Genomic DNA, 22,105 nt, shown 5'->3' on the forward strand with positions numbered 1-22,105 from the left:
TAAGGTTCATCAAAATAATGTCTGAAGGTGCCTTGCACATAGTGAACGCTAAATTTATGGGAAGTGGCATTAATATTTTTAATATAGCAACTTTCGTGCTACCGGAGGACTAAACAGTTAATAGCGTCAAAACATTATCACCTTCTCCAAAGTTCTGTGCTCATCCTGCACTTGCCTTGTTCCACCCTGGAATTAGCTGTTTCTCCGAGGAGCACTCGTTCCTTGGAGGGAGTATGGAACAGTGGTATCCAGAAGCCCGTTCCGGTCCCCAGATGTGCTTACTGCCATTGGGTGTCACTGCTTCCAGAAGCCCTCAGGGGACAGAGCTAGGAACACACACATCTGTTTGTGTCCACATTTGTTTCTGCCTCTCTGTATATGGGAAATCATGCATTCACACCAATACTTCTAATCCAAATCAGCACAGGGTTTATTATAGTATTCTCTTTTTCCTTCATTGTTAACTTCCTAATTTTGATGGCTTGATTGTGGTTGTGAAGAAGGTTTTTGTGAAGGAGAATTATTTGAAAGAAATACTAAAGTGTTTACTTAGTGGGGGGTCATGAAGTCAGCAATTTACTCTCAGATAATTCAGGGGGGAAAATGTCCTTTCAACCGTACTTGAAATTTTACTTTAAGTGTGAGATTTTTTTAAATAAATGTATTAAAAACAAAATCGATCATACACAAATAACCCTATACATGCATCATTTCCTACATGGCAGGCATTCTCCTAAAAGAAGAGGTGCTGTGTTGAAAGGCCTAAGCACATGGGGACACCCGGGTGGCTCTGTCAGTTGAGTGTCTGATTCTTGATTTTGGCTCCAGTCATGATCTCACGGTTCGTGAGATTGAGCCCCGTGTCAGGCTCTGTGCTAACAGCGAGGAGCCTGCTTTGGATTCTCTGTCTCCCTCTCTCTCTGCCACTCCCCAGCTCTCTTTTTCCCAAAAATAAATACATATATTTTTTAAAAGGCCTGGGCATTCATAATTTTAATGAATGTCGCCCATATTGCTCTCCATAGCACTGTTACCAATTTATATATACTCCTGCCTGGAGGCAGAGAGAGGCCTGTACCCTCCTTAATACAGCATCTTATCAAATTTTAATTTTTAAAAATAATTCAAGTGGTGAAAACGGTTCTCTTATGTCACTTTAATTTGTATTTCTCTTATCGTGAGTGAGTCTGAATGTCTTTCAGAAAGACTTAGAAGCCAGTTGCATTTTCCTTTGCTTGAATGGCCAGTGCACAACCTTTATCCATGTTTTTTTTTATTTTAAAGCAGAAGCTTTATTTATTTATTTATTTTAAATTTTTAAATTTATTTTTGAGAGACAGAGAAAGAGAGATAGTGAGCAGGGGAGGGTCAGAGAGAGGGAGACACAGAACCGGAAGCAGGCTCCAGTCTCTGAGCTAGCTATCAGCACAGAGCCTGACACGGGGCTCGAACCACAAACTGTGAGATAATGACCTGAGCCGAAGCCGGACACTTAACCGACTAAGCCACCCAGGCGCCCCACATGTTTTTATTTTTATCCTCTCCCCATGTTTTTATTGCTTATGGTTCTTTTATTATTGTTGCTATCATTATTGATTTAGAGGTGAGGGAAATTAAACCAAATATTTTTCTTTTTTTTTTAAGTGTTTATTTTTGAGAGAAATCAAGAGACAGAGTGTAAGCAGTGAAGGGGCAGAGAGAGAGAGACACACACAAAATCTGAAGCAGGCTCCAGGTTCTGATCTGTCAGCACAGAGGCTGACACAGGGCTCAAACCCACAAACTGTGAGATCATGACCTGAAGCGAAATGGGATACTTAACTGACTGAGCCACCCATGCACTCAGTAAATATTTTTCTTAATTTGCCATTTGTTTAATTTGTCATTTGTCTTTGGACTTTTTGAAGATAGTTTTTATCATGCAGATAGTTTTAATTATTTTTCTAATGTTTATTATTTTTGACAGAGAGACATAGAGACAGAGGGCAGGCAGGGGAGGGGCAGAGAGAGAGACACACACAGAATAGAAAGCAGGTTCCAGGCTCTAAGCTGTCAGCACAGAGCCCAACAATGGGCTTGAACTCACAAACATCAAGATCATAACCTGAGCTGAAGTCCGCTGCTTAACCAACTGAGCCACCCAGACGTCCTAAGATAGTTTTTATTTTTATGTAGGCACATTTATTACCATGTTTTGCTTTATTATTTTTTTGGTAAATTTAATTTTATTATTTTTTTTAATTTTAAATAAAAAAATCATGCACATGCTTGATAAGGGGAGGAGTTGGGGGGGGCGGGGACAGAGAGAGAGAGAGAGAGAGAGAGAGAGAGAGAGAGAGAGAGAATCCCAAGCAGGCTCCACATGCTCTGAACCTGACACAGGGCTTGATCCCATGGGATCAATTCCTTTCCCCATTACTTTGAAATGCTGCCTTTACTGACCACTGAATTCCTCAATGTATTGGGATCTATTTCAGGATTTCCACTTTTGCCCATGATCTGCCACAGGCACTCTCTGGAGACTTGGCTGGAAAGTCCGGTCTCCCCTGGTTCTCACCCATGTCTCTGGCTGCTCCTTCTAGGCTCAGCTGGATTGGTCCGGGCTCTCCTCCCCTCCCTCTTGTGTCTCGAGGCACCCACGACTTGCTCCATCCTGATACCTCTCCCTTCTCTCTCTCAAGGGGGTCTCACCAGCTTCACTGCAAAGGCCCAATGTGCTTGGACGGTACACAGTCCTTACTTCTCTGGCCCAGAACTCTTCCTCATCTCCAGACTCTTGTCCTCTGAGTCTCCACGTAGATACCTGCTTCTCCCACAAAGTTCCTCATCCAGAAATAGCAGCTCCATTCATTCCATGGCTCAACTCAACAATACTCAAGTCTTGACTCCTCTCTTCTCTACATTCACTCTATCAAATCTTGTCAGCTCTGCCCTCAGATACACCCAGAATCCAATTAGCTTCCACCATCTCCGTCCCTGCCCCGCTGTCTCTTACCTGGACTGTGACAGTAGCTGCCTAATTGGTATTTCTATAGCGGCCCTGATTACACTTCCCTTAGATTTAAAAATCTAAGTCAGTTCATGTCTTCCTCTGTGCAAACACTCCAGTGGCTTTCAAAGTCCCACAAAGGTCCCCAAAACCTACTTGAGCTGTGCCTCCCCTCAGACCTTTATCCCCTTCCATGTACCCACTCTATTGCTGAGCTCCAGCCACACTGGTTCCCCTTCTGTTCCATGAATATGCCAAGAGGACTTCTGCCTCGGGGCCTTAGCACATGCTCTTTCCTCTACTTACAATGCTCTTCCCCCAGTTTTAAACATGGCTTTCTCCTTCACTTCCTTCAGGTCTCTACTCATAATGCTACCTTCTTGAAAGGTCTTTCCTGAAAACTCTATATAAAATAAAAACCCTATCCTGCACCCTTACCTTCTATCCTTTTACCTTGTTCTTACCAACTCTAAAATGTTACAGTATTTGTTATAAACAGTATAAACAGTATTTGTGTGTTTATTTATTATATACCTATTCTTACTAGCATGTAAGTCCCCATGAGGGCAGCGACTTGTTATTTTCCTTTACTGACATTCTTTTGCATCTATAAGAGTGCCTGGCAAAACTCTGGAAAACAGTGTGGAGGTTCCTCAAAAAATTAATTTTAGGGTAGGGTAGAATTACCCTACCACCCAACAATAGTACTACCAGGAATTTACCCAAAGGATACAGGAGTGCTGATTCATAAGGGCACACGTACCCCAATGTTTACAGCAGTGCTATCAACAATAGCCAACGTATGGAAAGAGCCCAAATGTCCATCAACTGATGAATGGATAAAGAAGATGTGGTGTATATATAATGGAATACTACTCAGAGATGAAAAAGAATGAAATCTTGCTATTTGCAACAAGAGGAACTAGAGGGTATGATGCAGAGTGAAATAAGTCAGTCAGAGAAAGATATATGATTTCACTCATTTGTAGAATTTGAGAAATTTAACAGAAGATCATAGAGGAAGGGAAGGAAAAATAAGATACAAATAGAAAGGTAGGCAAACCATGAAAGACTCTTTAATACAGAGAACAAACTGAGGGTTGACGGGGGTGAAGGGTTTGGGTGTTGGGAAAATGGGTGATGGGCATTGAGGAGGACACTTGTTGGGATGAGCCCTGGGTGTCATATGTAAGTGATGAATCACAGGAATCTACTCCTGAAGCCAAGACTACAATGTATGTTAGCTAACTTGACAATAAATTTAAAATATAAAAATTTAAAAATTTAAGAAGATAAAAAAGAATATATATATTTTTTTAAAAAGAGTGCCTGGCGCATACTAATTTATTATAAATACTTGTTGACTGACTGAAAGAAAGAATGAATGGATGAGTGAAGCTGTCATGCTCTAGTAGTTGCGCTATAATACCTATTTTTCATTTAGTCCAAGATGCCATTGATTGTAAGGTCCACTACTATTTCATGTACTAGCGAGAAAGAAATATAACCAGTAACTACCAATTAAACCATAACGTAGTATTTAAATTTTAAAATTTATACTTGCTGAGAGAGCAATTTTAGACTTATGTAGACATAGAAGTTTATCTTGGACATACATAAGGAAGAAAAGATAAGCAAAATAAATAGGCTATGGTAGTTCTAAAATATCTTCATATTCCTATTTTGATTCTGACCTTTGATGTCCCTGTTTTCCAACAAATACTATCCTTGATATCTTCACGTTGTAAGTTTGATGATGCCGGATCACCACTAGTGATCCGGATCTTCCTCCCAGTCACTGACCCTCTCAGCTGGTGTTGATGTGCGTGGACAGGCAATGACAACCCCCTCCTAGTTGCCTTCCTTAGAGTCCTCACCTCCAAGTAACTGAGAGTTAGGGCTGCAGCATATGAATTTTAGGGGGACACAAACCTTTAGTCCATACTGCTAGGAGCAGAGCACTGGAGGGAAGATGTCCTACTCCGCTGGGTCACTGTGGAAAGGAAGTATTCCCCAGATACCTACACCAGGCCTGACCTCGACTCCAGGAATGATCAAGCTAAAGCATTTATCAGTGACTGAGGCCGGTCATATTTGTTGCTGGCAGGAGAAATCCATTTTCTAATTATGAACCTCAGCATCCTAGAATTATGGGGCAGAGCTTGTTTTTAATTCATTTTAACAGAGCTTCTCTCTGCGGCAATTCTACACAATTAAGCCGACTCTGCAGGTTCCCAGGCAGGGAGGGCTTTGTGTGTGGGCTATATTTAGCGCCCGTGGCAGGTGGACATCTGCCACACTGCGCCCAGCACTACCTTGCTCACCACTCCAGCAGTGTCCGGATGACACCTGAGGGCTTATGTGGCAACAGGGAGGCTCCAAATACCCTGCACTGACCCAGACCCCTCCCTCCTAAAACCTGCCTCAGGTGGCACGGTGCCTCTTTATGGGCACTGTGCTCGGGGCCTGCTGACTTTGTAAAGGCCTGCAGAAAAATACTGGAAACTGAATTTAAAATGTATGGCTCCAGGGATATCGGGGTAGCTCAGCCAGTGAGCATCCGAGTCGTGATTTCAGCTCAGGTCATGATCCCAAGGTAGTGGGACTGAGCCCTGGAGCCCTGGAGCCCCGTGTCAGGCTTGGTGCTGAGTACAGAGCCTGCCTGAGGTTCTCCCTCTCTCCCTCTGCCCCTCTCCCCTGCTCATGCTCTCAATCTCTAAATAAATAAATTAATTAAAAAAATAAAATATATGGCTCCAAGAGACAAAAATTTCTAAATTGAAATTAGTAAATGTTAATTAAATGCCCAGAAAATGTCAGTGGGCACCTACAATTGAACTCCACTATTATATAAATGCCTAGTAAGTAGGTGGTTATATTATATATTTTATTATATGTTTAGCTTTTAAAAAGCTAAAATGTAAGGGTGGCTGGGTGGTTCAGTTGGTTAAGTATCTGACTCTTGATTTCAGCTCAGCTCGCAGTCTCATGATATGTGCGATCGAGCCCTGTGTCAGGCTCTGTGCTGACAACACAGAGTCTGCTTGGGATTTCCTGTCTCCCTCTCTGCCCCTCTTTGTTCTCTGTCTCTCTCTCAAAATGAATAAATAAACTTAAAAAAATTTTTAAAGCTAAAATGTATAAAAGTCCTTTCAAATTTCCTAGAGCAAAGATAAATTTAACATGGAGTAAGTTTGCCTTTTAATATTTGATATGATGTGGGCGCCTGGGTGGCTCAGTCGGTTGAGCATCCGACTTCGGCTCAGGTCATGATCTCACAGTTAGTGTGTTTGAGCCCACGTCGGGCTCTGTGCTGACAACTCAGAGCCTGGAGCCTGCTTCGGATTCTGTGTGTGTCTCTCTCTCTGCCCCTCCCCAGCTCGTGCTCTATCTCTGTCTCTCTCGAAAATAAATATACAAAAAAAAAATATTTGATATGATGTGAGATATGTCCCCTAACGTCAGCATGCCCGGGGCCGTGTCCAGGCAGATGTGTCTTCTAATGACCATGAAACCCTGACCCTTGGGCAAGGCCTGATTCCCATTCAACCTGTTGCCTAGTTTGTGAGGACGCTTAGCTTGGCCTGGTACAGTCTGGGCGTGACCCAGGCCCTCACGCTCTATGGCCGAGCTCACGGTGTCTCCGGGCACCACCTGCAATGTGTGGAGCACTTGTTAGACATGCAGTTTGGGCCCTGGAGAACTATTGGACCAGATTATCTGGGAGAGGGCCCCGGGAAGCCGTACTTGTCTCTCCCTGGTATTTCTGATACACAGTCAGGTATAAGAACCAGACCTCTGTAGGCTCTGGTTCTGTTTGGAAGAGAGCTGTACAGAGTCCGCGAGGGCTCAGGATGTGACGCAGGACCTCTGAGGTGCCATGGCAGAGGACTGGGGCCAGAGCCAGGACCCAGGCAAGAGGTCTAGGGCTGGAAGGGGCATCAGGTAGGACCAACACACTGGGGCTTACACCCTTTCTGACTCCTGAATTCTCCCATCTACCCCAGGCCAATCTGTAGGGCTCAGGCCCTAATAGGAGCTCCTTGAGGCTGGATTCAATATCTAGGGCAAGATCAAAGGAACAGACATGGGGTGGGGAGGGGGCTGATATGCACTCATTTATTCATTTATTCTATGTACATTCATTCATCCAATATGATTGAGCACTTATTCTGCACCAGATGCTGGGCCAGGTCCTGACCATACTGCCAAAACCAAAAATGAATATTATTCCCTGCCTTGTTGGGGGGCACACACATCTGCCACACCACTGAGCAGTTGCTAACAGGGCTGTTTGGGCCTGGTGAGAGCTGCTGGGAAATGAATGTGTGGTCATGGGCCAGAGGAAGGGGTCCCATTTCACTCTGGGTAAGAAAGGGGCTGGCCCAGGTGGCCCAGGATGCTGCACCTACAACTGACCAACCAGTAGGCCTTGACCCTGCCTCTTTCCCCCTGTTCCATCCACCTCCGATTCCTGTGTATTCTTCTTCCAAAACACCTCTCGCTACTGTGCAATTGTCTTTATTTCCCCGGCTACTATCTCAACCCAAGCCACTGTCCTCCCCCACCAAGGATGACAGGAGCTACTGACCATGTCATTACAGCCCTGCTCTTCACCATCTCCAAAGCATTATCATCTTAGCTTCCTGCCAGGGACATGGATCCCCACTTAAAGCCCCTCCAGTGGCTTCCCCGTGCCAATGTCCCCCTGGCTCGCTCTGCTTCCTGCCAAAGTCTGTCAGCCCCAAGGACATTCACACACCTGGAATGTCTTTCCTGGCCTCCTTTCCCATTGCCTGAGTGACTGCTACTTATCCTTTGTCTCTTCCAAGGAGAAGCCTTTTTTTTAAAAATTATTTTTTAATGTTTATTTTTGAGAGAGAGAACAAGCAGGGGAGGGACAGAGAGAGAAAGAGACATGGAATCCAGAGTAGGCTCCAGGCTCTGAGCTGTCAGCACAGAGCCCAATGCGGGTCTCAAACTCACAAACTGCAAGATCATGACCTGAGCCAAAGCGGGATGCTTAACTGACTGAGCCACCCAGGTGTCCCCACAGAGAAGCCTTTCTTGACCATACCCCACCCCCACTGTAAATGAAGTCCCTGTCTCTTTTACCTTTATTTTATACTCATAGCATGTACATAGTAATTATATATTCTTGTGACTATTTCATGATTGGATCATAAGCTCTTCCAGGCAGAGACATGATCTAGTTTGTCTCTTTTGGTAGACACAGTGTCCAGCACTTGATCGTCAATAAATATTTGCTGAATGAATGAACAAGCAAGGACATTGTATGCATGTTCTACAGCGTCCATCATGGGGCACTGGGTGGCTCAATTGGTTAAGCATCTGACTCTTGCTTTTGGTTCAGGTCATGATCTTATGGTTCATGAGTTTGAGCCCTGCACTGGGCTCTGTGCTGATAGCACTGAGCCTGCTTGGGAATTATCTCTGCCCCTCCCCTGCTTGCTTGAACTCTCTCTCTCTCTCTCTCTCTCTCTCTCTCCCTCTTTCAAAATACATAAACTTAATTTTAAAAATTAAGTGCCCATCTTTGTGGCAAGGAAAAGGGAAAAAAATAATAGTCCCTGAATTTTAGTAGATTTAGGAAACTATTTCTTGATCAAGACATTTGTCGGGGTACGTGGGTAGCTCAGTAGGTTAAACGACCGGCTTCAGCTCAGGTCATGATCTCACGGTTCATGGGTTCGAGCCCCAGGTCAGGCTCTATGCTGGCAGCTAGCTCAGAGCCTGGAGCCTTCTTTGGATGCTGTGTCTCCCTCTCTCTCTGACCCGCCCCTGCTCGCACTGTCTCTTTCTGTCTCTCAAAAATAAATAAAAAACATTAAAATAAAAATAAAAGATATTTGTATAGTTATCTACTACTGAATAAAAATTACCCCCATATTTAGCAGCTTAAGACAAACATTTATAACCTCACACAATTTTAGCAGGACAGTATTTGTAAAGAGTTTAGCTGGGGGATCTGCATTTGGGTCTGTCTCAAGGCCAAGGCTATAGTCATTTGAAGGCCTGACTGGGGCAGGAAGATTCATTTGCAAGGAGGCTCACTCACATGCCTGCCGTTAATCATGGTTGTTATTTAGTAGCCCCAGTTCTTCACCACCTGAACCTTTTTATAGGGCTGCCTCGGTGTCCTTCTGACACTGACACGGTGACTAAGTTCTTCCAGAGCAGGTGATCTACGAGAGCACAAACCAGAAATCACAGTGTCTTTTATGAGCCTTGGGATTCCCGCGATGTCATTTCTGCCACCTCCTACTGGTTATACAGGTCAGCTCTACTTCCTGAGGTAGACTGCACAGGGGCACGAATACCAGGAGATGAGGATCGTTGGGGGCCTTCGTTAAGATGGATACCAAGTGCTGAAGTGTAGTGCTCTGTGTGTGAGCATGAATTCAGAGAAGGGAATGATCTCTGGTTTGATGAAAGGGGTTGATTCACTCTGTAGCCTGAAGAATGACTAGCCCCTGGGGAACTGACCATGAGTTGAGGGAAGGCAGGCTAGGTGGGAGCATAGCATAAGCAAAGGCACTGAGGCAGGAAATGGACATCATGAATTTATTAATAAGAGAAGAGAGAGATCTGGATGGAGCAGGGAGTGCTTGTGGTTTGAGGTAGAGGTAATGACAATGTAATTAGGTGATATCTAATTACAGAGGACCTTGGAAGCCAGGCAGTGGCATTGTTTGGGTGGGTTGTCAATAAGGAACAACAGTGAGTGTTAAGATGTCTGATTATGATGAAAGCACAACTTCAGGGAGCGTAATTTAGGGGAAGCATGTAGGATGGCTTGGCCTGGGGAGAGTCTGGAGGTAGAGCCATGAGCCTTGGCCTGGTGAGAACCTGAAATAAAGTCTTGGTAATAGGAGGCAGAGTTTTGAGTATTATTATAGAGGAAAGGGAAATGTAGGACGAGGTAAAGAGATGAATTTGCACCTCACTTTCTCCATGCACAGAATGAGGATGTGTAGGTTAGCATCTGTTCCACCTACCCCCCAGCACTGGCTTGAGCATCATGGGATTTGATGGCTAGGAAACTACCCTGATGAGAGAGAAGGTGTAGACACTGAAGGGATCATTATTGTAGGAACAACTCACTTGGTGAGCAGAGTTTATTTTAGGACAGAGGGAGTTAAGGTTGAGAAAAGGCTAGAGGATATTTGGGGACATGTCTGCCCAGCTCCCCCTCCCTCTACCCCATTTCATCCCTCATGGATCTAAAAGCTAACACCTCAGGGCACCTGGGTGGCTCAGTTAGTTGAGCATCCAACTTCTGGTTAGGCTGTGATCTCATGGTTCATGAGTTCAAGCCCCATACTGGGCTCTCTGCTGTCAGCGAAGAGTCTGCTTCAGATCCTCTGTCCTTCTCGCTCTCTGCCCTTCCCCCACTCATGCTCTACTCCCAAAAATAAACACTAAAAAAAAATTTTTTTTTAATAAAATAAAATCCAACATCTCTCTCTTCCCCTCTCATTTTGCCCCAAAGTTACCCAGCTTCAGTCTGGGTTCTTGACTCCATGCATCCTGGAGAACCTGAAATCACCCCCCAATCCCCCCCCACCCCACTCCCACCTCTTCACTACAGGCACGCAGCAGTCAGGAGCCTGTGCCGGAGGCGCACTTGCCCTGGCGACTTCCGACCACCACTACTGTGGGCTGAGTGGCCTGAGACACTGGGTCTTGTAGAGCCTGATGCTGCACCCCAGAGGTACAGAGGACAGGCTGACCCAGCCAGCACACTCCGACCTGCAGGGTCTTAACCTCTCCTGGTCCACATAGCTCCTTGCCCCAAATTCATTGGCAGAGAAAGCAGAGCTGTTTTGTCTCATTATGTTAATAACAACGAATTCTGTATTTGAATTCTTCTTACCATTTCCAAGGACTCTGACAAGCCTCAGCATCACCGAGGGGCATCTGACGAAGAGCAGCACTGTTGTGTATTAAGTCCTAGCTTCCCAACTTACCACCTGGTTACTTCCATTCTGTAGGCCTTGGTGTCCCCATCTATGAAATGGGATAGCAGTGGTACCACCCTTGTCAAGCGCCCTTGACGACCGAGTGAGGCTCAGGAGGTGCCTGGCAGGTCGCGGCGATAGGGCAGGGCTCCCACTCTCACAGTGCCTGCAGGCTGGTTGGAAAGACATGTGAAAAGAACGAAGTATGCTTTTTTTGGGCTGCCTGGGCTTTTGTTAATAAATTTCCAGCGGGACGTTTCCGCCACTTGCCTTTTTTTAGAGACACGAAGAGAGGAGAATTGAAAACATTTCCTATGTTGAAATGAAAGGCACTATTTAATCTTGTCACCATCTGCCTTCGCTCCAGGCTGGGAGCCCACAGGCCCAGCTCCCCGTTTCCTAGCGACAGGACAGGCACACCTTCCCCATCAGAGAAAAACACGCCCTGCGGGGGCTGCTCCTGCCCCAGGGAACTGTGAGCCAGTCGTCCCAGAGCCAAAGGGGACCAGCCTCCCTGGACCAGCCTCCCTGGACATTCGTCTTCAAACAGGCCACGCTGTTCCTCCTTCCCAGGTTCACACTGCAGTGGGGCCAGCACTTAATCTGCAAAGTCCTTGAGGTGCCCCTCGGTGCCCCAAGCCCCCTCCTCTTCCCCAACAAAGCTCAAAGGCCGTCTCAGTTTCCTGGGGCCGCCGTAACAAAATCCCACAAACTGGCTTACAACAACAGATATCTGTATTCTTATAATTCTGGGGGTCAGAAGGAAAACTGAGGTGTCGGCAGGGTTGGTGCCTTCCAGCGGCTCTGTGGGAGACCCAGTGCATGCCTGCCTCTGGGTTCCCGCAGCTTGCAATCCCTGCCATCCCTTGGTTTGTGGAGGCCTTACTCTCTACCCCTGTCCTCAGGTGGCTTTCTCCATCCCTCTACCTCTTCCCTTATCAGGGCACCTGTCACTGGACTTAGGGCCCACCCCAATCTAGGGCCATTTCCTTGTGAGATCCTGACCTTAATTATCCTATTAGAGACCCCTTTTCAAAATCACATTCCAAGGTTCCTGGTGGACAAGTCTTTGAGGGGGAGAGCATTATTCAACCCACTGTAGAGGCTATCATGTCACCCAGGCTCCTCCTGTCTGGGTGAAAAGGTTTGGTAAACTGCTGTTAGGGGCAGTATTTGGGATGTTCCTTTGATCCACAGCCAAGAAGTGTATATGTTGTTAGTGGAGCTTGGGACAGCGCAACACCTTGACCAGAGACAGTGTAGCCCAGGTGGTGGGATACTGAGCTCAGAGATCCTGCAGGGAGACCTTCCCACGAGGTGTGTCCCCGGTGACACTGATCCCTGAGGGGCAGCGGCCATGCCCCCGCAGCTGTGCAAACAGGAGAGACACACAAGCACTGTCCTCCCAGTGCAGGTGGGCTCCTGCACCACCTCCTTCATCCTGCAGGGCTGCTGGATCCCACCCCTGGGCCGGGTGGAGACGGGCGGAGTGCCCCACTGGTGGTTCTGGCCCACCCCGGAAGGGGGCTCTGGGAATGACCCACCTCTTTCTCTCCCTCTCACAAACAAGACCGCCACCTCCGGATCTGGGAGGGTCTCCAGTTCTCTACATCTCCCCCTCACGGATGGCTGAAATCCAACCATCTGAAATCCATTTCTTTCAGTTCTTATTTTTATTTTTGAAAACATCATATGCAACAACAAAACTCTCGCATGAATTTATTTATTTTTGAATAGGTAATACATTGTCATAGTTCCAGATTCAAAAGGAACAAAAGGACGTCCTGTGAAAACTCTCCCTCCCACTCCTGTCTCCCAACCGCCCCGTCCACCTCTCTAGGAGCCACTGGTGTTCCAGTGTGAAGTATTCTCAGGAGATACATATATAGGCCTAGATCTGCTCTTTCTCTTTTCTGCACAAATGGTAGCTACTATACCTAGTTTTGTAGCTTGCTGTTTTCACCTCACGATATATTTTGGGGATCTTTCCATATCCGTCATAGAGAGCCTGCTCCTATATTTCTTAAGTGGCGGAAGTATCCACAGTGCAGAAGCACCATGGTGTGTTACTGGTGCCCTGTTGATGGACACTTGGGCTGTTGACTAGGTTTCCTCCTACTGTCAACAAGGCCACAGTGAATAACCTTGGGTGGGCATTGGGTCATATCTGAGTGGGAATAATCCTCGAGAGTAAATTTCTAGGAGTGGTGTGGCCGGGCTCCCCCTCCTTCTGCCGTAAACCCTCTGGAGGGCACTCAGGCTGGACTGGATGGCCCAGCCTCCAAGTACCTGGCTGGTTTCTTGTGAGATGGTGAGGGCCCTGCGGGTGGAAATGTGCAACCCGCCTATGTGGGGTGTTTTCGGATGCAGCACATTAACTCGAATGCGACTCGAGACCATGTGATTTTTATGTTGCCGTTAAACCTGACTCAGACTGAAGCCAGGCTGCATGCACACTGTGTGAGGTCCCAGCTCCAGCTCTGTTCTGGGGGACCTTGGCACGTCACTCCCCCTCGCTGGGACAGTGGGTACCTGAGCCCTCATCATTCCCTCTTTCCTAGGTTTGCAGAAGGCTAGGAAAACGTGTTCTGGAGCTCCCTGCTAGCCAGAACCCAGCAGCAGTCACATTCTATTTGTTAATAATTACAGCGGCCATGAAACAGAGTGAACCCCATTTCACCCTCCGGCTGGTGTATTTATTTCCGATTTTATGTCCTTGCTCTCTGAAAGAGGAATAAGGTTGAGGACCATATTTCATTCTGTCTTCCCTGGCCTGGCAGGGCAGTGCGGACTGCGGGCAGATCTGTGGGGTCTGGCTCAGCGGACCCTGAGGGGCGGGGGGTGGGGATTGCTCCCCAGGGCCAGGCCAGGGGTAGGGGGTGTCTGAGGGTTTTCTGCCTGGAGGCTGTGAATAGGGACAACTAACAAACATTTTCCTGGGGCTTAGTTAATAGGTGATTCAGTCCGATTCTTAGAGCAGATTTAAACAGAAAAAGAAACGAGTGAAAATTTTGGGGGGTGGGAAGACTCACAGAATTGCCTTAAATTTGAAGCAGACAGCTCAGAAGTCAGGTGGGACCTAGTGGAAGACAAAGTAGCCAGGAGCTCAAATCCATCCCCAGAGAATGAGGAGGTGAGGACCCCCAGGGCTTCAGACACTAGATGTCACCACAGGCAGCATGGCCAGTGCTCAGGCTTAACACAGGACGCCAGAGGTGACCTGTGACTACAAACTGTCATCCCTTACCCACCTCAGCCACTGTGGTGGGCCCAATGGGGTGGCCTCTGCGTCTGCTCCTAGAAGTCACATGAGAATAAATGTCCCTTCCCACCATCATGCCTAATGTGTGAAACCTGGGTCACTGTCCACACCCCAACCACTGGGGAGGTGGAAGAAAGTGGGTGCCTTTTCAGTTTCTAGAATGGGAAGCCAGTCTTCCCCCGTAAAGAGTTATGAAGGGGGGTGAGACCCACACTCTCAAGGAGGGGCGTGGTCAGATACAGGGAGGCAGGAAGGAACTTTCACAGCTGGGCACAACCGTCGTGGGGCTGGGATTACTATACGCTTGTCCCACTTGTTGAGGGGTTAGGGGTGTCTTTACCCGAATCAGGGCTCCTGGGATCTTTATCTCGAGCTCTCTGTGCAGAGCTCTCTGACAAGTAGCTTGCTGCCCGCGATCCGCACACATCAGGGGATCACTGCGAGATGCCCCATCTCCTTCGCCACCCTTCCCAGCGGAGCTAATGGAAGGCCTGGAGCGCATCCCCACATCCATCTGAAACTCACACCCCTTAAGCTGCCATAACAGCTTCTTTTAACCATGAAAATAATGCAGTTTGTCCTTTGGAAGATATTTGCTGGGAAGCAAAGACCTTGTGTAGAAAAATAGGATGTTAGAGACAGGGAGATGCAGCCCGGGGACAGCGCTGAGGAGGGTGTGTGGTCCCTGGGCAGCGGAGCTCCGGGTCGGGAGTCCGCTGTGTGGGGACCTTATGAGCACAGCACGCCTGCGCTCCACTGCGCAACGAAGAGTCTTCCCAGGCCGAGCTGTGCCCGGCTGTGGCTGCACGTCGTAGGCCTCAGTAAGAGGTGGTGGCCGGGGTCGCTGACCACCCTGCGTGTCTTACAGACAAGGAAGCCCAGGCGCAGAGAGAGGGGCAGTGAGTTGCCCAGTGTGACTCTGTAGGTTGGGAGCAGAGTGGGGATTAAAGTGTCCTGGCCACCCCAGCAGGATGCCAGCACAGGGGGTGGGACGGAGGGTACTTGGGAATGAATGTATCCAGACCAAGGGAAAACCTGGTTGATATGCAGACTTTGATTAAGCTGTGGGGGGCACTGGCTGAGAGTCTGTGTTTCTAACCAGCACCTGCCAGCTGCACTTGAAGGAGCCGGGATTCGGAGCAGTGATTTGTGCCCTGGGAGTGTATTAGAATCACCTGGGGAGCTTTCGTACAAGACTGATGCTTGGGACCGGAACTCATTGAACTGGAGGTGGTCAGTGAGCCTCACATAGAGCTGTGGTGGAGGCCGCCAGTGAGAAGGGGCTTGAGCAAACCTCCTCTCTTCCAGCTGCTCCTCAAACTGCTTAGGCCACAGGTAAGTTTAAACAAGCAAACACCTTCCAGAAACGTGCAGTGTCCTTGAAGTGTGGCTCTTTCCAGCAGGACCTCCCTAGAGGTGCTGGGTGCCAGGGACATCATGAGGAAAGAGTCATGGAAGGGTGGAGGAAGGGTGTGTAGAGGGGAGGCCGGAGGTAGGAGGCACAATTTTATAGCTGGCCCAGGGACCCCCAGTTTCAGCTGTGAGAGAAGACCTGATCTTAGCAAAAGGGACACTGGGGGAGGGGTGCAGTGAAGGAGACCCACAAGTGGGGCCACCAGCAGGCTGAGTAGTCAGCCTCAACCAGCTTGAGTTCCACTGTTCCCTCAGGGGTCCCTCTCTGGCCACTGCAGGCCCCATAATGCCCCCTCCCCCAGGGGGGCTGGTTTCCCTTTAAGGCTCTGGCCTTGATGAAGCCCCCACCTCAGCACACCTGCGGCAGGCTGTAATTTTCAGGAGGGATATCACAATTCCAGGCAGAACCAAGGAAGTAACCAAGCATAAAGGCAAGGCATGGCTCTGTGACTAGGCCCTGGATTGGCTCCTTTGGGAGCACCAGCTCGCCCAGGGCTCCGGGCAGGGCTCTGGTAGCAGATGGAGCATTCTGGACCCTCTTAGAGAATGCTGAGGTCCTGCAGCAAGTGAAGGGTCTGCAAATTTCTGTTTTATTCATCCAGCACGTCCAAGCATTTAACATGGAACTCTTGTTGCAGAACAACCATTAATGCTCAGCAGGCCTCACGGTGGGGTTGAGACCCCCTTTCTTGGAAGCTCCGGGGCAGGACTGATGCCAGCTCCCTCAGAGCTGGAGGTTCAGGGCGGGCTGGAGGCGGCTGAGGTGAATCCACACCTCTAGTATTCAAGCCCTCTTGAGCCTTCCTCTCTGAGAGCCTCCAGAGGGAGCTGAGCCCAGACAACTTGGTTTTGGACTTCAGGCTTTCAGTGACACAATATATTGATGTTTTAAGCCTCCAAGTTTGTGGTAATTTGTTGCAGCAGCCAGAAGAACTCAATCCGGTCAGTTATGTGGTCACCTTGGGGACGTTTCCTGGCCCACTGCCAATCTGGGTTCTGGCCTTGTGGGCAATAGCCCCCCTCAACTTGTGATGGGTTCTTGCCCACAGGGGCCTGAATCCTGCAGCTCTCTGGGCCCCCCTTGGGTTGGGAGGCTCAGGCTCCCCTTCTCCCAGCAGAGTCTCCTCACTCAGTCCCCTCCTCAGCTGGGGACAGGTTCCAGGCCAGGAACCTGTCCTTCATGGCACCTGGGTGCCTTAAGCCCATTGCTGGGGGTGACATCCGTGAAGAGCATTGCTGGTCTGGAGCACAGATCTTAGAAAAAAGTGCCCTTTGTGACTGAGGGGAGGCACTGCAGTGGCTCTTACTGATGGAATTTGAAGTGTGGTTCATGAGCAAATCGCTAAGACAGAATTCTCGAGACGTCTTTAGTGCAAAAAGGTGGTTTTGTTAAAACACGCGGACAGGACCCGTGGGCAGAAAAAGCTGCACTGGGGCTGTGAGGAACGACTCATTATATACTTTTAAGTTTGTGAAGGGAGGAGGGATAGAGATAAAGTTGGTTTCCAAGAGATTTCTGGATGCTAAAAGCAGGGACCCTGAAGATTTAGCTGCTGTCAAGATCTGGTTGCTTTTAGTTTTTAAGGAAGTGTAAACATGAAGGCATTAAAGCGGCCATAAACGTCTTGGGGAGTGTTACATGCTGCAGATCTCTGACATCTATCAATGGGCTGGAGGCTGGAAGAGAATTTAGTTTAAGCTACATTTTCCTTGCCTTTGTTTCCCTCATCACCACCAGCTGTGGGAAAGTCAAAGCAGCTCAAGCCTGGCGTGGAAGTGCTTCTCCACCGGCCACGGGGCCTGGGGTTTCTCTATCCACCTGCTGCTGGACTCTCATAGGCTGGGTGCCCCAGGGTTTGACCCCCAGGTCCCCAGAAGGGCTAGAGAAGCCGGTCCTGGCTGGGCCAAAGTCCTCTGAAGGGGAACTGTGTCCCTCCCCTAAAATTGGGAGCAGGGAGAAGAGGGAGGGAGGGATGGCAAGGAGTAGACTCAGGAGGAATCCCAACCCCCAGGAGGTAGAACACTTGCCCTCAGGGGCTGTGTACCTACTAACACATTGTTGAACTTTTCTGTGCTTCAGTTTCCCCTGTAAAATAAGAGCTTTGCTTTTTTATTATCTCTAAGTTCTCTTTTGTCACCAAGTCTGTAAGACCAAATGGGGTTCCGCACTTTGGGGGTGCAGATGGGGTTCAAAGGTAAATGAAACACAAAACCTGCCCTAGCAGTGTGCGCAGTCTCATGGGGAAATCTAGGCACTTGATAGTGACCGAAATCCCTACCAGATGACCATGTAAACAGGGAGCCTCTCCCAGTATGGGGTGCATATCAGGATCAGCAGCCTGAACTCCAGATGAATTACCAGGGACCCTGGAGGAGGACCTAGGGGGTCCTAATGGGTGTCCCAGCATGGAGCCAGGGCAGAGTACTCCACAGGAGGAGGGTGCTGGATGGCAGGGAGGTAGACCTCTTGGAGGGAAGGTGGGAAATGGGCAGGAACCTAAAATAAGACAGACTTGGGTTCTGGGTTCATATCCAGCCTAGTAGGTTTCTGGGCTTTTGTGGTATAAATTGGTGTAGAGTGAAAGGGAAATTGATATTTAAGGGTGGCTGGTGGCTGAATTGGTTTATTGAAAAGGGCAGGAAGTGAGCAGGGGGAGCCCTGCAATTTGGGTTTTGAGAAGGTGTGAAGGAGGGGAGGAACTTTGGGGTAACCGAGCTGCGGTAGAAATATCCATCAGTGTGTCCCCCGTGCGAGGGCTATAAGCTGCCTTTGGTGTCTTATCAGATGACTGTAGTGAAAACTTACATTGTTTTTCAGTTACTTTTGGATGCCAGGCTGATGATCCTTTGGATGCTGAGACTGACTTCCAGGTGAGTGAAATCAACTGTGCCTAAGGGGTTACAGGTGGGTGGAGCCTGCCCAAGAGGGAGACACACAGAGCAAGACGCCATGGATCTTGTAGCCCACACCAGGGTCAAACACAGACCTTTTCCCTTTTCCCCTGCCAACTTCACAGCTCTTTGTCTCATGGATGATTAGTTAAGATTAGAATTGTTTGTCACCTTGATGGGCCACCTGGGTGGCTCAGTTGGTTAAGCCTCGGCCTTTAGCTCAGGTCATGATCTCCTGGTTTGTGGGTTTAAGCCCTTTGTGCTGACAGCTCAGAGCCGGGAGCCTGCTTCAGATTCTGTGTCTCTCTCTTTCTGCCCCTTCCCCACCCATACTCTGTCTCTGTCTCTCTCAAAAATAAATAAATTAAACATTTTTTTAAAAAAGCCCTGTTTCTTCTTGAAAGCACTTACACAAGGGACACGGGTAAGCATTACCTGTACAGCACAGACTTCCCCTGACTGCAAACACAATCCCAACTGCAAGTTACCTTCCTGTGCCTTGTGTGTTCTCTATAAAAGTCCAACTCAAATCCCTGAGCAATCTAATCTTGTTGGGGGTCCACTCTTACTGCAGATGCCTGAATAAAATGAAAGTCCTTCCTTGTCCGGTTTTTGTCTTTGACAGCCAGGTTTATGCTTTTTCCAACTTCATATCATTTTATCTTCAGGACATTCCTAGGAGATAGATGAGGAGGATATCCTTTATTCCTCCTTTATACTTGGTGGTGGGGGGTGAGGATGAGACTCCGCAGTGTTAAATGCAACTTTTATGAGGTCACAGAGGTACAAGTAGACCTGAGTCTAGAGTTTCCCGGTTCCTGTAACTTCTAATGCCGGCCTGTCTTGAGCTATGAAACCAGAGGCAGTCCAGGTTAGACCGGTTCAGACTGGCAGCCTCTGCTCTCGCAGTCAGGATCCTCTTCCTGTCTGGCATCAGCCTGGGGCCAGACTGTGTGCGAAGATCCTAAACCCTAGAGCTTCCGCAGGGGCTTCCAAGAGATGATGTGGTCTGTTTTTCAGGAGCAGAAACAGACTCACAAAGTTTAGTGACTTGTCCAAGATCACACAGCAAAATAGGTCATCCCTAGAGCAAGACTGAGTGGTGGGAGAGGGGAAGACACCCCAGGAAGAGGTGTGACCCCTGACCTTGCGAGTTACCATCTGGCCCCTGGATTAGCAGCTGGAATAAGATCTCCTTTTGGCCATGCCCAACCCATTCCTCCGAATGGGTTCTCAGGGTTTGAAGAGATCCTCAAATAAGCCCCCTGGCATCTCCCAGCCCCACAACTGCAAAGGGGGGTCCACACCTACACACTGATCCCGAAATCAGTTGTTGGGACGTCTGAGGACAAGGAATGGGTTTGGGTTGTTTCTGATTAACAACCCCCCCAAAGATGTCCTAATTCCTGGAACCTGTGAATGTATTACTTTATATGGGCCAAGGGAGGGAACTGTGTTTGTTCAGGAAAACACTGTTGGGGCCCTGGAGATAGGAAGATAGGCCCTGGACAGGACCTGGAGGGACACAACTGAAGGAAGGGAGGGCAGAATTACTTTTACAAGACAGGCCATTTGCTCAACAAAAGGAAGGAAGGAGACCCAGGGACATAGCAGGAGCCAAACTGACAGGTGCACAATTGGGACTTTGAAACACAGGCTAAATGTTAAGTTTTTGTTTGTATAAATTTCCTCCACCTCTTTCAGTACGTCAGTGACCTTTGCTAAGACTGAAATGGCCTTTTCACTTTCATTTTTGCCTATATTTGTTTTAAACTAACCCAAGGAGAGGGGCTGAGCTCTGCAGTTGGCACAGGGTAGGGCCAGCACCTATGGGATGGAGAAATGGCCTATAGACTGAACTGCTGTTCAGGGAAGCTCAGAGCACTTTGCCCACAATGTCACCTAATCCTGCCATGGGAACACCAGGGCTGGGCAGTCATGGAAGTGGTAAAAACAGATTTTATGTGGGGCTACTGCAATAGGGGAGAAGAGACTTAGACACAGAACTGTGCTCAACTCGGAATATGGCCTGGGAAAGCGGGAATTTGTAGCTGATGAGCAGAAGGGAGGTGTGGATGAGAGGAAGCCTCAGGGGTGATGGGGATGCTGGCCAAACTGACCTCCCAGGAGATGAGGACAGGGAAGGACAAGGAATTTGATCAGACATTGAGGAGGAGGAGATACTGAGGTGAGGGGTTCTGGTTAAGCTGAATGAGCAGGAAACTTGCTAACAATAGATTTTATAAGGAAGCGCACAGTTGGGCCAACGAGAAGATGCAGGATTCAGGACCCTGCCTGAAGTTTCATCAGGCAAAGAATCATCAGTCCTAATAATAACGCGGTGAGGTACATGCCATTATCCTCATTTTGCAGATGAGGAAACCGAGGCACAGAGCTGTTACTTCTCTTGCCCAGGATCACACAGCTGGTGCATTAGCACTTCAACCCAGGTCATCTGAATCCAGAGCCCCTTTACTTAACCACTGGGCAAGACCGCCTTCTAACCCCCTACTGCAGTGAGACTGTAAACTCCACCCCTTCCCACGAGAACATAAAGAAATGATAGGAGAGGCCAGATGTGGAGGGGGATGGGGGACTCAAAGCCATCACAAGAAGGAGCTTCAGGGGACAGGGTAACCCCTGTTCACACTTGGTCTGTACCTTGTCCTCTGCCCTCTCCCCAACCAGGCTGGGGTTCCCGGAGCTGGGAGTGGCACAGTGTGGCTTTGCTAGATTATGCTACATACAACATTGTAGAGGACTCTGTACCTTCTCTGCCTACCGTCCTTTCTACAATCTAATTTCATCGACACAGTTGTCCCAGAAGGTAGGAAAGAAATCACTGCCTCCATTTATGAATGAGGAAATTGAGTCTTATGGAAGCCATGTGGCATACACGTGTCACATAACTGGTAAGTAACAGAACGCTAAACTGGAACATGCAATTTTTTTCTTTCCACCCCAGAGTGTCCCCTTGTCAGGTTAACTGCTTTAAAAAGCATTCCCCCTACCTCCTCAAAAAAGAGCCCACTCTCTCATTTTCTTTCCATTTTGAAAGCACAGGCCCCATTTGCAGATGGTCTTGAGCTGGAAATAGCACGGTATGGAGATGATTTCCTCAGGATTCAGCATTAACCACTCATCTTGGGCTTGTCCTTCCGGGAAAGGACTCTGGTCAGGATAATTGTGCATTCATCCCCAAGGGTACTTTTATATAAATGCAGAGCCAAAGGCTGAACTCTCACTGTTCCCACCGCTCTGATTAACAGCAAGTGCTCTTTGCGAAGTAAGAAAAAAACAGCCTTCCATCAGTTTCTGTTCCAACTCAGAGAGCCCAGTCCAGTCAAAAGCCACTTCAGCTAAGGGAGAAGCAGGTGCAACAGAGCAGTGGTCTCCCTGGTCCCAACTGGTTTTTTACCTTTTCAGAGTCTCTTCTACTTAAGAACCTCTTCCTGGGAAATGACTGACTGATGTCACTGTCCGATATCCAGGGACTTCCCCATAGATGCATCCAAGGCTTGGAATGAAGGCCAACTGTCCGTCTGTCATAAGGTATGGCGTTCCCTC

At 48.3% G+C, this 22,105-nt stretch overlaps 1 long non-coding RNA gene across 1 annotated transcript in view; it reads left to right on the forward strand.

The window, feature by feature from the left end:
- Nucleotides 1-22,105, forward strand: part of LOC115289795 — an 88,705-nt gene that overhangs the window by 31,527 nt on the left and 35,073 nt on the right. The window contains exons 2-3 of the long non-coding RNA XR_003907810.1: nucleotides 18,465-18,517; nucleotides 21,965-22,090. This is a non-coding gene — a long non-coding RNA (uncharacterized LOC115289795). The remainder of the gene's footprint in view (nucleotides 1-18,464; nucleotides 18,518-21,964; nucleotides 22,091-22,105) is intronic.

This window comes from Suricata suricatta, chromosome 4 (genome assembly GCF_006229205.1).
Source record: "Suricata suricatta isolate VVHF042 chromosome 4, meerkat_22Aug2017_6uvM2_HiC, whole genome shotgun sequence".
Classification (NCBI taxonomy): Eukaryota; Metazoa; Chordata; class Mammalia; order Carnivora; family Herpestidae; genus Suricata; species Suricata suricatta.